At 43.9% G+C, this 16779-nt stretch overlaps 2 non-coding genes across 2 annotated transcripts; one reads left to right on the top strand and one right to left on the bottom strand.

Annotated features, from left to right (window-relative positions):
• Positions 1–58: 58 nt before the first annotated feature.
• TRNAG-GCC (transfer RNA glycine (anticodon GCC)) lies at positions 59–129 on the bottom strand. The gene has a single exon. It is a non-coding gene; the product is annotated as a tRNA-Gly (tRNA).
• Positions 130–264: 135 nt separating this feature from the next.
• On the top strand, positions 265–336 carry TRNAG-GCC (transfer RNA glycine (anticodon GCC)). Its single transcript has one exon. It is a non-coding gene; the product is annotated as a tRNA-Gly (tRNA).
• The last annotated feature ends 16443 nt before the right edge of the window (positions 337–16779 follow it).

Genomic DNA, 16779 nt, shown 5'->3' with positions numbered 1-16779 from the left:
AAAATGCAAGATCCATGTGAAATTAGGGCCAAAAAAGGGAGAGAAAGAAAATGAGCTTTGCATTGGCCGGGAATCGAACCCGGGCCTCCCGCGTGGCAGGCGAGAATTCTACCACTGAACCACCAATGCACACGTTTAAGCCGCTTTTATGGAAGTTCTTATGTAAACCTTGCATAATGTTTCTAAACAGGCTAGCTAGCTAGATCCAAATTATGTTAATTAAGGTAAGTAAAATAAGTTGCTCTCCATTTTATTAACAAGTTTGCATTGGTGGTTCAGTGGTAGAATTTTTCGCCTGCCGTGCGGGAGGCCTGGGTTCGATTCCCGGCCAATGCAAGAACCCTTTTTTTTTCTAATTACACCTCAGAAATGTATCCACGTTGGTCAGTTGCAACCGCAATGACACTTGCGTGGCACTTTAAAGACTAACAAGTTCATCATGGCCATAAGCTTTTGTGGACCACAGGCCATTAATGGGGAATTTATATATATCCGTATATAATTTAGGAAGTACAGTTTAATATCTAAAAGAAGTAAAGGACATTATAAAGAGCAACAGGCTGTATATGATTAACCACTATATTGTTTAAATGCAGTAGGTGTGTAGCAAATGTTTCTACAGCAACAGCTATGTTGGGTATGCTTGGCAAACGAGGAACAATGGTACAATGGTATGCTTGGTAGCCAATGGCCTTAAGAACAACAGTCAAGAACAATGGTATAAGACTATGCTTGCAGATGGTGGAAATGTACTTGTATTGGGTTTTTTTTTCTATGTAGGTATTGAAAATGGACATTTTATTATTATTATTAAATTAAATTTCTATACCGCCCCACAGCCAAAGCTGCCTTCACATCAGTTCCGACATGGCGACCCCATGAAGAGGGTTTTCATTGTAAGCGGTGTTCAGTTGGGGGTTACCATTGCCTTCCTCTCTAATATTATCTGATTGGTGTAGGAATACTGCAGAAAGGCATAACCTTTATGTAATGCTTGAAGGCAATTGTATAATTGGTGAAATAGTGTCACATGCTGTGCTTTGAAGTGTATAAAAGGCCTGTGCAGACAGTGCCACATTACAGTCTGCGCCCGTTGCCCCTGAGAGGCAGTCCTTGTGTGCAATCATATAGAATAAAGGCCTACTTTGCTTGAAGCCTGTGTTTTCTAATTCCTTGAGGACCCCTGGTCCAAGAACCCAAAGTTCCCCGTCACCATTTCATCAACTGCATAAGAATAATCAGACAGATGAAGTGGGCTGCGGTCCACAAAAGCTTATGGTTTTTATAAACGTGTTAGTCTTTAGAGCCACAAGAGTTTTTTTGTTCTACAACTGGCTAATACTCTTCCAAAGGAAGGGGGGAAATGATCCCCTTTACATTGGCCGGGAATCGAACCCAGCCAGTATTCCATCCCCCCAAAGTATCATTTAGCTTTGTAATTGTATGTGTGTGATTGTGCGTTTAAGATCAACAGTATGCAGCTCAAATCACTCTGAGGCCTACTTTTATATTTTTATCAACTCGAGGCCACATGAAGAAAGTGGTTTTTTTCTTGCAGTTTTAACCAAAAGTAATTTTTGCTCGTTATATGTGTTAATTGTCTTACCAATACCAAGATGCATGTGTTATCAACAACTGTTTTGCAAATTACTACTGTTAATTGGTTGTCTCTGTCCCTACTTTTCTACATTTCATTTCCCCACGCCATGCATAAATCTATAACTTGGCATAACACTTCATGCATCTGATGAAGTGGGCCATAGTCCACGAAAACGTATCCCATGATAAATGTGTAAAGTCTTTAAGGTGCCACCTTTGTGGTTTTTGCTCCAAGGGACTAACATTGTCATCCTTCTGTGGAAAATAAAGACTTAGTTCTTGTCTAATCGACTGTGCTGACTGGGGCTGGGAAAGGCAACCTATTATCTGTTTCAATAAGAACTATATTGTTTTTTAAAAAACGAACTCTGGGGGTTATGGTTTGGAGGGGGGAAGGGGAAGTACCCTTTTTCCATGAACCATAATCCCCAGATTTGATTAAAAAAAAGTAAGTTTCTAGCATTTGTAAAACCTGAGATATGAGGCAGAATATGCAGGCACTATTCTTCTCATTTTTGTGTGTGAGAAACCAGCTTCTCCTCCTTTCACTCCCCCCCCATCTTCCCGGAAAAATTCTTATGGATGCCCATGATGTTATATCTTAAAACACATAAATATTTCTACAGCTACTCCTTGAAACTTGGATTTGGAGACTCCCCTGCAGCAGTAAATTCAAAGAAAAGGCTTCGGATTCATTTGGAAGGTGCGAGTGGGAGGGAGAGATAGTCCTTGGCACTGGCCTTCCCATCGTCTTATCTCTGTTCCAGCTTTGCCTTTGAGGCCTTTCCCTCCTCCAAATAAGCACATTCCAAACACAAGGGATGACGTTTGCTTGTTTCTGTGAAGGGTAGGGTTGACAGATCCCTGGCCTGAGACTGATCCTGTATCTTTAGGAGAAGAGAAGAGAAAGTCAGCCAAGTGCAGGTGTTCTTGCAACAGTGTAATGAGAAAAACCACAAGGTGGGATTCTCCCTCCCCCCTGCACAACTTTTAAAGATACAGAAGACCTCTTGGTTGCGGCCCTCCAGGAACCTGGCAACCCTAGTGAAGGGGCCTGCCGCAGAGTCCACATGATGTCTTGTGCTAACGATGGCCCCGGAAGACAACCCTACAAGACGACAGAAAGGATGGTCTATGTTTGTTGTACATCTCTTCCAATACCCACAGGCAGACTGATGATGCGCACCAGTTAATTGCTAGAGGCCTCAGCAAACAGCCCAACCTGTTATGCAAGGGAGGTGGGACCCAAATAAGGCCTATGGTAGTGTGTAATGAGGTTTACTCCCAAGTAAATGTAAATATCTCCTGGGAACTGTAGTTTGTTAAGGGTGCTGGGAACTGTAGTTCTGTGTGAGATAATCTACACTTCCCAGGATTCTTTAGGGGAAGCCATGTGCTTTAAGACATGATTCACTAGAAAAGACAATAATGCTGGGAAAAACAGCAGGGAGTAGAAAAAGAGGAAGGCCAAACAAGAGATGGATTGATTCCATCAAGGAAGCCACAGACCTGAACTTACAAGATCTGAACAGGGTGGTTCACGACAGATGCGCTTGGAGGTCACTGATTCATAGGGTCGCCATAAGTCGTAGTCGACTTGAAGGCACATCACAACAACAACGTGCTTTAAATGCATGTTGTGGGCATAGCTGCTTCAGTTAAAGCTCATGTGCTTAACAGTACAGTTCTAGCAATGTCTACTCAGATGCAAGTCCTATTGAATTCAATGGGGCTTACGTCCATGTAAGTGGGATTAGGATTGCAGCTGAAGATTCCCCTACTAGGGCAACAGCCTAATTTGTACTAATTCAAGACTATCTTCGTCTGGGCTAGCTCCCCTTCTGTTCCCCATCCCCTACTAAGAGAGCCACAACTCCTCTCCCCGCTATTATTTTGTTTCATTTCTCAGTTGCCAGTGCTTTTGCTGCCTGTGCAATACCATCTCTGCTGTCTCCTTTTGCGTTTTCCCCCACAACTTCTCACAAACATCCCTTGCCGTCTTTCTGTCATTCAAAGCGACGTCAATCACACGCCATTCAGTTATCAAGATCAGAATATTGGCCTGTGTGGCAAGGGGAGAGGTAACAAAACGTGTTTGGCTGGGGAGTTTCCATGCAAAACTGTGAGGGTGAGTGACTCATATCGTCTAGCAAGAAAATTGGCAATTTGTCACAGCTTAGGCCACAAACCTTTGCTTGAGGGGTAGGCAGACTTTGCTCTGTTATCACACGGCCAGTTTTAACACTGACAAACCATAGACAAAATGAAAAACGGAGGGAGGGGGCTTTATATTAACATAAGAATATAAGAAGAGCCTGCTGGATCAGGCCAGTAGCCCATCTGCTCCAACATCCTGTGCACACAGTGGCCACAGATGCCCATGGGAAGCCCGAAAGTAGGATTTGAGTACAGGAGGACTCTCTCTTCCTGTAATTCCCAGTAACTGCTGTCTACTGTTGTCCATGCACTGATAACCTCCAGGCTGGATTACTGTAATGGTCTCTGTGTAGGGCTGCCCTGGAGGTTGGTCCGGAAGCTGCAGCTGGTGCAAAATGAGGCACCGTGACTGCTCACTGGGGCAGGGTATTGCCAACATGTCACCCCACTGCTGAAAGAATTGCACTACCTGCCCATTAGCTGCCAAGTTCAAGGTGCTGGTTTTGGTGTCCAACGCCCTATGCAGCTTGGGACCAGGATACCTGAAAGACCATCTTACCCCTTATTTACCCAGTCGATCACTGCGCTCTGCTGGTGAGGGCCTCTTGTAGATACCATCTTACCAGGCGGTCAGTTCTGTACAACATAAGAAACGAACCTTTAGTGTGCTGGCACCCGCCCTTTGGAATTCCTTTCCCTTAAATATGAGATAGCTACCATCTCTGTTATCTTTTCAGCGCCTACTGAAGGCCTTCCTCTTTCAACAAGCCTTATTAGTAGAGAACCTTATCCCAGTCTGTGTTGGAATTGCTTTTTAAGATTTTTTAAAGTTGCTTCTTTAAAAAGATGTTTTGTTTTAATATGTTTTAAAGGATGTTTTGTTGTAATATAATTTAAAGTCTGTTGTTATGATGTTTTAGAGGGTTTTTAGTGCTTTTGTTTGCCGCCCTGGGCTCCTGCTGGGAGGAAGGGCGGGATATAAATCTAATAAATAAATAAATAACTGGCATTGAGAAGCATCCGTCTCCAACAGTGGGGGGAGGACACAGCCATCGTGACTAGTAGGCACTGAAAGTCTTTCTCTCCCATGGATTTGTCTCTTCTTTTAAAGCCATCCAAGTTGGTAGCCATCGCTGCCACTTGTGGGAATGGATTCTATAGTTTAACTCTGCGCTGTGTGAGGGAGCCCTTTCTTTTGCCTGTCCTGAATCTTGTAACATTCAGCTTCATTGAATTGACAGCCCTCCAGATATTCCACTACAACTCCCATCATCCCAACCAGCATGGCCAATGGATGGGGATGTTGGGAGTTGTAGTCCGGCAACATCTGGAAGACCACAACAGCAGGAGGACCACAAGTTCGCCATCCCTGCATTAAAAGGTCCAGCTGCACCCATACCCCATTTTCTCTCATCTCACCCACATGCATATCCTTCAATTGGGCATAAATTGTTGTTGTTGTTAGATTTATATCCCGCCCGTCCTCCCAGCAGGAGCCCAGGGTGGCAAACAAAAGCACTAAAAACATTAAAACACCATAAAAACAAACTTTAAATCTTACACTGTTGGCATTTCCTTTTAAAGCTGACTGCTTTGAACTTCAAATTTAGGGATTTGTGTTGTGTTCTGTGTGTATTTTTTAAAGCCTGGTTGCTTCCAGATAAGGAAATCACACAGCTAAGTGTCCGATGAGACCTGTATTGGTTACGGTTTCGCAGTTGATGTGAACAGAAAAGCTTTCTGAGTTATGGCAACCAGGAGCTGCAAATATGCTGCCTTCTGGAGGTTTTGAACGAGGGTTAGACACATTCATGGAGGATAAGGCCATAAGTTGCTACTAAGCACCATCGTTGTGCTGAAGGCAGTATGTCTCTATATGCGAGCTGGTGGGAATTGCAAGTGGGGAGGCCGCCGTTGCGCTCAGGTCCTGCTTGCACGCTCCTCAGACCTCTGGCTGGCCACTGTGAGAGCAGGATGTGGACTAGAGGAGCCTTTGCCCTCCGCCAATAGGACTCCTCTTATGTTAGCACCCGTTTTCGATGGCTATTGGCCAGTGGCTGGGGCTGGTGGAAACTGGAGTCCAACAACATCTGGAGGGCACCATGTTGGCTACCCTGCAGTACGTTTTCTTGTCTCATCATAAGCCTTTTCCCTGATAGTAACCCAAGGATCTCTTACTGGCCAGTGACAAGGCACACATGTTAGTTTAACACCATTGGTGCCATTTTTAGGAAATGGAATGTCAGCCCTGAAATCATAGTGAATGCTTCTTAAGCTAGCATCAGTTTCTTATCTGATCAACGGCCTGCTCTTTTCAATGATATCTCTCCCCACGCTTCTGAAAAATCACTGTTACGGAGCGTGCAGCTTCCACACAAACCTGCAGTTTGCAAATGCAACACTGACACCCCTTTTGGGACCTTTTGACTAAGAGACCTGCGTGTGTCCTGAAACTGACATTTTATGGAGTCAGAGAATACCACTGAGTATCATTCAAGCAATTTTTTAATAATAAAGGGGAATCAACATATTCATCAAAAACAGGATCAATTGACATAGACGTCCATAAACATCACACAAACATTAGCCTTGCCTCCTTAACCAACTAATTCAAGCTATCGGTTCCAAGCCCACCCAGAGAGGAACATAGTAAAGTGAGGATGCAGCAGACTTGGCCAAGGGAAGTATGGGGTTGTCTGGAAATGTTGGCTGAAGCTAGGAGTAGCGGGGGAGGCCTCAGTAGGGCGAGGAATTATGGAAGGCTTGCTTTAGGAAGAAAAGGAGAAGTTGTCAGGGGAAGGAGGAGGAATGGATGTTGCTTTTGTAAGGCTTTTGGAAAGTGTTAGGACAAAGAAACAGAAGGGAAATTGGGAAATTTGGGGGCATGGCTAGAGAATGGATTGAAGGATAAGTTGTGTTTCTGCAAAAGAGCGGAAGTGTACTGTACTGCCTTCAAGTCGATTCCTACTTATGGTGGCCCTATGAATAGGGGTTTCATGAGGCTGAGAGGCAGTGACTGGCCCAAGGTCACCATGAGCTTCATGGCTGTGTGGGGATCCGAACCCTGATCTCCCAGGTCGTAGTCCAACACCTTAAACACTACACCAGTGGGATGGGGGGGTCTGCAAGAAGGAAGTGTGGTTGTGCGGAAAGAGTGGGGTTGCTTTAGGGGTTCCCCAGATTCTTAGTTGCTAAGGCAAAAAGCAACTGTTTTTATGCCCAACATGGGTGAATGATTAAAATGAAAGCAAAGACCAACAATCCCATTTTCCTGTCTCATCAAAGTGAGGATGGGTACGCCTGTGTTACAAAAGGGCCAGGCCTTATGCTTTTTAGGCCTGGCACTTCAGACTCCAATTCCCTGCGTTGCAGATCAGGAATTAGAGACGAGACCAAGCTAGCAAAAACTTGCCTTTATTGAAACCTTTGCAAAGGGAGAACACAATCAAGTGAGCTCTCCCGCTTGAGCTGACAGCCATTACATTTATAGGCTACTACGCATCTCATACATAATCAAGCTGTTGTGTCATAAACATAATCATTAAAGCATTACAGCATCAAAGGATATTGCTAATCGGTTATTTTGGGTACTTTCCTATCTTAGCCTTTTACAGACATCTGGTTTCTCGTGGTCAGCTTCCCGGTTCTTACTCCCAGTTCCTCTATCCTTGACCTTCAGTCTATGCAACTTAAGCATAATAAAATAATAGCCAAGATATGTCCTCCAGCTAAGCCTTGTGCTCCTTTAGAAGCATTTCTAATAAGCAAAGCATTTTCACTCAAAATATAGGCAAAAGGCATATATATGCTATGAATACTGCAAAATGGCTGGGCATTATTCCACACCTGGGTTAAGAGATTATAGTCTTGGTTACAGGTCTGGTTCCTTCCTGGGCTAACAACAGGTTAAAGTTAAACATTAGTAGTGACTACAGCCATATCTGCTGGTCACTTCTGAGTTTATTTATTTATTTGTATATATATCCCGCCCCATAGCCAAAGCTCTCTGGGCGGTTTACAATAACTAAAAACATTAAAAACAAATATACAAATTTAAAAACACATCTTTTTAAAACAATTTAAAACAATATAAAACACATGCTAAAATGCCTGGGAGAAGAGGAAAGTCTTGACCTGGCGCCGAAAAGATAACAGTGTGGGCGCCAGGCACACCTCGTCAGGGAGATCATTCCATAATTTGGGGGCCACCACTGAGAGGGCCCTCTCCCTTGGTGCCAGACTCCCAGCTTCCCTCCGAGTAGGCACCCGGAGGAGGGCCTTTGATGTTGAACGTAGTGTACGGGTGGGTTCGTATCAGGAGGGGCGTTCCATCAGGTATTGTGGTCCCAAGCCATGTAAGGTTTTATAGGTTAAAACCAGCACCTTGAATTGAGCTCAGAAACATACAGGCGGCCAATGCAAGCAGGCCAGAATCGGTTTTATATGTTCAGACCGTCTGGTCCCTGTTACCAATCTGGCCGCTGCATTTTGCACAAGCTGCAGTTTCCAAACCGTCTTCAAAGGTAGCCCCACGTAGAGCGCAGTGCAGTAATCTAGTTTGGAGGTTACCAGAGCATGGACAACTGAAGCCAGGTTATCCCACCAACCGAAGTTGGTAGAAAGCAATCAGTTCCGCGAAGGAGCGAGGGAGGGAAGCAAAAAGGATTAAGCTGGAAAGGAGGGGCATCCCATAGGTGTGCTGACCATGTGTGTCACGTCGGCAGCATTTCAAAGTACCTGTTGCACCTGCTCCTACACATCACTGTTACCGGAACTTCAGCTGCCAATCCACGCACAGGCTATGCCAGTGACAAATAATAAAGCTGATCTCATAACACAGATAGTAACACAAGGATCTGTAACTGGCTCGTGACAATCCAAACATTTTATATTAACATCATCTTCATAATTTTTAGGAACTGGGATGTGAGCCCTGTAGTCATAGTTAAAGCTTCTTAAGCTAACATTGGTTCACTTTCTTGTCTGATCACCATTTTCAATGATATATCTCCCTTGCTGTTGCTCAGATTTGAGTGATCAATGCAATTCTATAGATGTCTATGCAGAAGTAGGCTCCACTGAGTTCAAAGGGGCTCACTCAGAGTACCTGAGCAAACTGCTCACAACCTATGGGTTGTTAATTTATTTGATTTTTGCAGCATAGTTTTGTTTCGATGAGAGTATTAGATTGCTTTTCTTTCTTTCACTTTTCCATTTTGCTTTCTGTATTTTAACCTTGTTCTCCACCCAGAGATCTTTTGACTTTAAGACAGAATATTTTGTTGTTATGTGCCTTCAAATCGATTACGGCTTATGGCGACCCTATGAATCAGTGACCTCCAACAGCATCTGTCATGAACCACCCTGTTCAGATCTTGTAAATTCAGGTCTGTGGCTTCCCTTATGGAATCAATCCATCTCTTGTTTGGCCTTCCTCTTTTTCTACCCCCTTCTGTTTTTCCCAGCATTATTATCTTTTCTAGTGAATCATTTATTTATTTATTTATTTAATTACGCTTTTAAACCGCCCTATAGCAACGAGCTCTCAGGGCGGTGTACAGCAAAATAAAACCACATTTAAAAAATGAACAAGTGTGGATTAAAACATACAATATAAAACTTATTTAAAAACAAAATTAAAATATGAATAAAATAAAAATACAATTACAGTTAAGTTTAAAATAAAATAAAATTTAAGTTTAAAAGTTTAAAATGCCTGGTCGAAGAAGTAGGTTTTTACCTGGCGCCGAAAAGATAACAAAGGCGTATCTCATCTGGGAGGGCATTCCATAATTCCATAATCATGTCTTCTCATGATGTGTCCAAAGTATGATAACCTGTTTCATCATTTGAGCTTGCAGTGATAGTTCTGCTTTAATTTGTCTTTTATTTGTTTTATTTGTGTTATTGTCTTTTTCACAGTCCATGGTATGTGTAAAGCTCTTTTCCAAAACCACATTTCAAATGAGCTGATTTTTCTATTATCCACTTTTTTACTGTCCAACTTTCACATCCGTACATAGAGATCGGGTATACCATGGTCTGAATGATTCTGACTTTAATGTTCAGTGATACATCTTTGCATTAGGTGGAATATAAATTGTTTAAATAAATAAATAAGCTCAGTAAACTGATTCTGAGTGTCTTCTAAATTTCTGGCTGATTCTTAACCTGAATAATTGGGGAATGTGGAAGAGGGGGGAAGACTTGGGGGAATATATTAGGATCCAATAGTGATCGATGAGTCTGTAACTCAAGCTCACATTCAACCCATTTCTCGCCCAACAGATCTCTGTGCACCCCACAGGGCTGTTTCTCTCTTCTCTTTGCACCCCAGAAAGGTTACTCTGAACTGCGATCCCCCCACTTCCCTCCAATCCATAGAGCTGTCTTTCCTTCTATTTCTGCACCCCATAGTGCTCTCTCACTCGCTCATCCACCCCTTCAATCCCCCCCATTTCCTTCCTTCAATCACAGGGTCACAAGCCATGAATATCTGGAACTCCTGGAAAGGAGGTAGGTGGGGTGCAAACAGGGCGGTCCATAATCAACATGCAAGTCTGTTGCACAAGCCTGGTTCAAAGAGCAGGAATATATGCCTTAGTTCAGGGGTTCCCAAACCTTTTCCCACCATGGACCACTTGAAAATTGCTGAGGGTCTCAGCGGACTACTTAAGGATTTTTCTGTCTGTTGTAGCAACTGTAATGCCCTGTACTGGATGCTGTATGATTTTTAATTGTATTTTGATTGTGGCTTTTATTTCTGATAATGTATTTTATCGTATTATAATTTGCATTCCGTAGAATTCATATGTTTCATACAGCTAAATTCACAGTGAAGGCTGCTCAACTTAGACAAGTGTACATGGCCAGCCTCGAAGTATAAGGTTGGGGGGGGGTCTTTTTTTTATTTGTTGCATTTGATAGGTTTTTTTATGCTTATGTGTAATTAAGGTTTGGAGATCCAGTGTGGTGTAGTGGTTAAGGTGTTGGACTATGACCTGGGAGACCAGGGTTCGAATCCCCACACAGCCATGAAGCTCACTCATGAGGGAGGCAACAGTAAACCCCCTCTGAATACCGCTTACCATGAAAACCCTATTCAAAGGGTCGCCCATAAGTTAGAATTGACTTGAAGGCAGTCCCCATAATTAAGGTTTATTTGTGCCTTTAAGTTGGATATAACCTGTATTCGGTTGCCTCATTAATAAATTTGAATTGGAATAGGAAATTAATGAAGCAATTAAAAATCAATATTTAATGTGGACGGACCGCCTGAATGAAGCTCCTGGGCTACTGGTGGTCCACAGACCACATTTTAGGAACCTCTGCCTTAGCTCAAATATTAGGCTTGGTCAACAACAGTTTTTGTTTTTTTAACTTAGTCCACACCAGCTAAAAGCCACCGGTTCCAGAGCGCTAACCATTGCACCATGGGACTTGGGGAATAGGTGCTTGAAACGTCACCTAGGAATTCTGGAGAAAATTAAGCCTTTCCTCTAACTAGCTTCAGACTGCATAGAACTGTCCTTGTTACTTAGCTGAACAATACTGTTATCCAAGGCTATCCCTCCTTCCACTTGTTACACATTCACCACAGTTTCCAAGTTATCCAGCATGCCAGGACCTACCCTGAAGTTTAACTTAACCAGTGGGGGCTTATAGCTAAAAGTTGCAGAGCATTCCTTGCCCCTAGCAAGAACGCTCCAGTTCAGGACTTCAACAAGCCTGGAAAAAGTAAGAGCTTGGTAGTGCACTGCCCTTTGGGACTCCAGGCTGGAAGGCAGCAGGAATTTTTCGGGAGTGGGGACAGAGGAAGGGAAAGGAGGTGGGGTTTTTTATTCCTGTGCCAGGCCAGCCTCCTGAAAACATCTTTTTTAAAGGTTAATGTTCATGGCTGGATGCAATTCCTGAACCAAATTGGGGCTGATGGGAGCTGTAGTCCAAAATGTCTGGAGAACACTAGGTTGGTGAAGGAAGGCTCCTTTAGAGTGTGCATACCCCCCCTGCCACCCCGGTTTTGATTGATTGGTTGATTTCAATTATTTATTTCCTTACACTTACCTCTCGCCTCTCTTCCAACATGGAACCCAAGATATGCGCACTCAGTTAAGCTATGGAACTCACTCCCACTGGAAGCAGAGAAGGCTACCAACTGGGAGGGCTTTAAAAGAGGATTAGACACATACATGGAGAATAAGGCTATCACGGACTACTAGCCATGATGGCTATGCTTTGCCTCCACAGGCGGAGGAAACCGCAGAAGGGGAGAGTTCTGTTGCCTTCAGGTCCTGCTTGCAGGCTTCCCTTTCGGGCCTCTGGTTGCCCACTTGGATAACAGGATGCTGGGCTACTTGATCCATCAGCTGGGCTCTTTTTATGTCCTTATGTCCAGAGCTTGGAAAAGTTACTGTTTTGAACTACAACTCCCATCAGCCCAATCCAGTGGCCATGCTGGCTGGTGCTGATGGGAGTTGTAGTTTTAAAAATGTAACTTTTCCAAGCTCTGCTTATGACTCTCAGGTGGTCATCCATCCAGGGGCTGGCCAGACCCAGACCTGCTTAGCTTTTGCAAGGTAGTGGCCTCATGCACCTTCAAACCATACTCATGTATTTCTGTATATCTGGGGAGTCCTCTGAGTATGCAAAACCCACCACCATTCAATTGACTTTCGAACTGACATGTACTTATTTAGTTAAAGGTACTTTCCCTCCCACTCTTCAGCCAAAAAAAAATAAAGCTCACTAAACATCTTACAAATCACTAAAAAAAAAAAAAAAGACAGTTCCCTGGCCTCAGGCTTACAATCTAAAAAGACACAACACAAAAGGAAAACAGATTGGGAGGGAGGAGGAAATAAGAAACTCAGGTACATGTTTTTAGTTACTTGACAACACAAGGTATTAGAAGGCATGGTGACACTGGTACTTGAAAGTCCCAACTAACGTGGGCAGAAATAGCTAAACCTGTCAAAACATCAGATCCCACCACCAAAACATTTTTCTTAAGTCTTACATACCTTGTCCAATGTCCTTGTTTGTCAACAGCTCACACTGTTTATCCCCACTTAAAACTCAGCACATCTATCCGGCAGATGAATAATAAGGTTTGTAAAAGTGAAAGGTGTAAAAGGTTTGTGAAAGGTGAGTGAAATGGGACTGCCTCCCAGATACGTATGAGTGAACACAGATCACTACTGTGCAGACTACAGACAGGATTGCTCTGTTATATTAATTACCGTAGGAGGCCAGGGTCATCTCTCAGTAGAAACAGCTTAACAGTTCAGAGAGTGTGCCACTTTGGACAACAGTTTGGTTGTTTTACTGAGGAAGTGGTTCTTTAAAAGCCTTCGGATTCCAGTTGTTTGCTTATTTCCTCCTCTCTTCCCAATCCACTTTTTCCTTTTGGTTTTCAACACAATAACATATTTGGTGCCCTCAGATGCAGGATGCTTGTCCAAAATATCTAGGCTGCACCAGGAGCATTTCCCGGTTGGATCTCTAGACAAGAAATGGTTGACTCTTGTACCACACAAGTACAGTGCTGGGTAGGAAAAAAAAGTGGAGCTTCTGCACCTTTAACAGGTGTGTAGAAGAGGGAGAAATCAGAAGGTGTAGCTTGCCATGCCACCCTGTATGTGTGTCTACTCAGAACTCAAGTACCAATGACTTCAATGGGCCTTACTCCCAAGTAAGAGTGCAGAGGCGCCATATGGAGCCAGACTCAAAGACCTCATTCACAAAGGAATGCATAATGCCCTTGGCTTCAGGATAAATTTGTTTCAGTACATTGTAGACAGAGGCAAACTACAACTTTAAACCCCTTTCTGGATCAGGGGCAAATTAAGCTGGCTCAAAGAGGGTTTTGGGGGTTTTCCCCCAGCAAATTTTTATTAGAAAATGTTTCAGATTACAGTTTATTAAAGCAAACAGCAGTAAAATACGTATCCAGGTGAAAGTGACGGCAGGTTGAATGCTAGAGTGTATACTGCTGACTGTAAAATACTCAGGCTCTTCTATGAGATAGAAGCAGGGGTTTATTGATGCTAGTCACCTTCATTGCATCTTGTGGCAATGAATTCCACAGTGGATTTATTTTTTGGCAGTTACACCCCACTCTTTAATCCAAAAGGATTATTGGGATCAGCCTGCAGCAAGAGTTAAAATTCATAGGAACAAGATCAATAAAATTGCAGGAAGTTTTACCCAACGGGAACAAGCAGCAGGCTGGCTTAGGGCTAGGAGCAAGAGCTAAAAATGGACAAACCGAAAAAGCCTAGCAAAATGAAGAGGTGCTGAATTTTCTGCTGGAGATATCCGGCTCAGAGCCTGGCAAAACTTGCTGGGGGGGGGGGACAGTTCTAAAATTACAAACCCAACACTGACGTAAAGGAAATCACTCAGTGTGTGAAAGGAGACTTTTCTTTTCTCTGTCCTGTCTGTTACAGGATAGCAAAGGAAAACTCTCTCTATCCACTTCCTCACATGATGCATCATTTCATGAGCCTCTATCACAAGGGCGAGGAACCTCAGGGCCAGGGCCAAATGTGGCCCTCCAAACCTCTCCATCTGGCCCTTGGGACCCTCTCCAGGCCACACACCCCTCCCCAGCCTGGACTTTGCACTTCCTTGTTTTTCTCTGGCTGGAATGCGCCCCTGAACTCTGACCATGATTCTTGCTCACCTGGGTGGAGGACAGAGAGGGAATGTGCAAGCGTCTGCAGAAATTAGCCTAATAATAATAATAATAATAATAATAATAAATTTAATTTTTGTGTCGCCTATCTGGCCGAAGCCACTCTAGGCGACGTACATATTAAAATTCAATAAAATACACTATAATTACAAAATAAAATACAATGCAGTCAACAATAATGCAGGCATAAAATTATGTAGGGCAAACAATCAATAAACAATTTTCACAAAAAACAGTAAACAATCACAGAAAAATTAGCCCACCCCGGAGATCCCAAAGGCCTGTCCAAAGAGCCAAGTTTTTAAGGCTCTGCGAAATGTATCCAGGGAAGGGGCATGGCGAAGATCAGACAGGAGGGAGTTCCAGAGAGTGGGGGCCGCCACTGAAAATGCCCTCTCTCTAGTCCCCACCAACCTAGCTGTTTTCGTTGGTGGGACTGAGAGAAGGCGCTGTGTGGCTGATCTAGTTGGGCGGCTTAGTTTGTGGTACTGGAGGTGCTCCTTCAGGTAAACTGGGCCGAGACCGTATAGGGATTTAAAGATTAACACCAATACCTTGAATTGGGCCTGGAAAACAACTGGAAGCCAGTGTAGTTGAAATAACACTGGCGTGATGTGATCGCGGCAGCAGCTGTTTGTAAGCAACCGAGCCGCCGCATTCTGCACCAATTGTAGTTTCCGGACCGTTTTCAAGGGTAACCCCACGTAGAGCGCATTGCAGTAGTCTAATCGAGAGGTGACCAGGGCATGTACTACTAGTGGGAGCTGATGAATAGGGAGCCTACCGTACAAAGGGAACGTATACACCATACATTTAAAGCACACAATTTCCCTCAAAGGATCCTGGGAACTGTAGTTTGTTAAGAGTGCTGGGAACTGTAGTTCAGTGACGGGCGAACTATGCTTCCCAGGATTGGGAAAAGCCATGGGCTTTAAATGTATGGTGCGTACACGACCTCACCTTTATTGCTCTGACCACTTTTGCATTTGCTGGCAAGTGGCCCCTGCCAGGTCACCCAGAAAGGAACGCGGCCCTCAGGCTGAAAAAGTCACTGTTCCCAACTCGTCTTTTTGAGAACAAAATAAAGAAGAGGGTACCCCATATTCCAAATGTAGCCACCCCATAGATTTACATAAAGTCATTACAGAAGGGATGGGAAATCTCAGGCCTGGGAGAGGGAATGCGCCCCCCCAGGTTGACAAAGGCTCCCCATCCCTGCAATACAGTAATGGCTACCTTATTGGCAGCTATATCCTAGTAATAACCGCTTCCATGCTTTCACTGAGCACAGCCCCAAGATCTTTTTCCTGATTTTTCACTGACCTCATCCATTTATCTGGGCAGTTAGTTAGTTGTGCTTGCCCCACTTTGCTGATGCCCATTGATGGCCTAGTTTGGACAGAGCTCATCCCAGCCCCTTTGAGGTTTTTCACCGTTCTGGATAGTTTGGTAACATCCACAAGCCTGGCCACCTCATTGCTCACCCTTGACTCGAGATAATTTATGGAGATAAATAGGAGTAATTCCAGCACAGATCCTTGGGGAACCCCAATCCTTTCATCCCTCCCTTGACAGAACTATCTGTTGGCTCCCACCCTTTATTCTTTAACTCAGGAGTAGCCAACGTGGTGCCCTCCAGAGGTTGTTAGACTTCAACTCCCATCATGCCTGATCTTGGCATGAGAGTTGGAGTCCAGCAACAACTGGAGGGCACCACATTAGCTACCCCTGCTTTAAGCAGTTACTGACCCATAAGAGTATACAATATCCACCAGACCACCCTTATCCACATGCTCACTGACTCTCAAAGAATTCCAGAAGTTTGGTGAGGCAAGATTTCCCTTTATGGAAGCCATGCTGATTCTTCCTCTGCAAGGCTTGTTCTTCTATACGCTCAATTATTTTAATAACTCTTTCCACCAATTTATCCCTGGAAACATGAGACAGCTAACTGGACTGTAACTGTCTGCTCACCCACCACCCAGTTACATACCTGGCAAAGCACAGACATTGCAGGTAAAGAGCACAAAGTGTGAAAACACAGTTCATGCCAATTATTCTCCAGTCTTGAGCATCAGTAAGGCAAAGAGAGTTCATCATCAGTGTCCAAGGTTAGAGTCTGGGGTCCTCTTGCAGGTCACTTGCATACTTCTTGCAGATGGCATGCTTAAGAGCGCCTTCGAGATTTCCCCTTGCCTCAGCTTGGAACAGCCACACTTTTATGACAAACCTATCTTCATCATTGTAGATCACCCATTGCAGATCCATTTTAGGTCCAATGAACTTGTTGAGGCGACGAGTGGCGTTTGCAGCCTGGCTCCAGGGAG

This window comes from Rhineura floridana, chromosome 11 (assembly GCF_030035675.1).
Source record: "Rhineura floridana isolate rRhiFlo1 chromosome 11, rRhiFlo1.hap2, whole genome shotgun sequence".
Classification (NCBI taxonomy): domain Eukaryota; kingdom Metazoa; phylum Chordata; class Lepidosauria; order Squamata; family Rhineuridae; genus Rhineura; species Rhineura floridana.
Note: the sequence above shows the minus strand (reverse complement) of the source record. Positions and strands in the feature narration are given on the sequence as shown.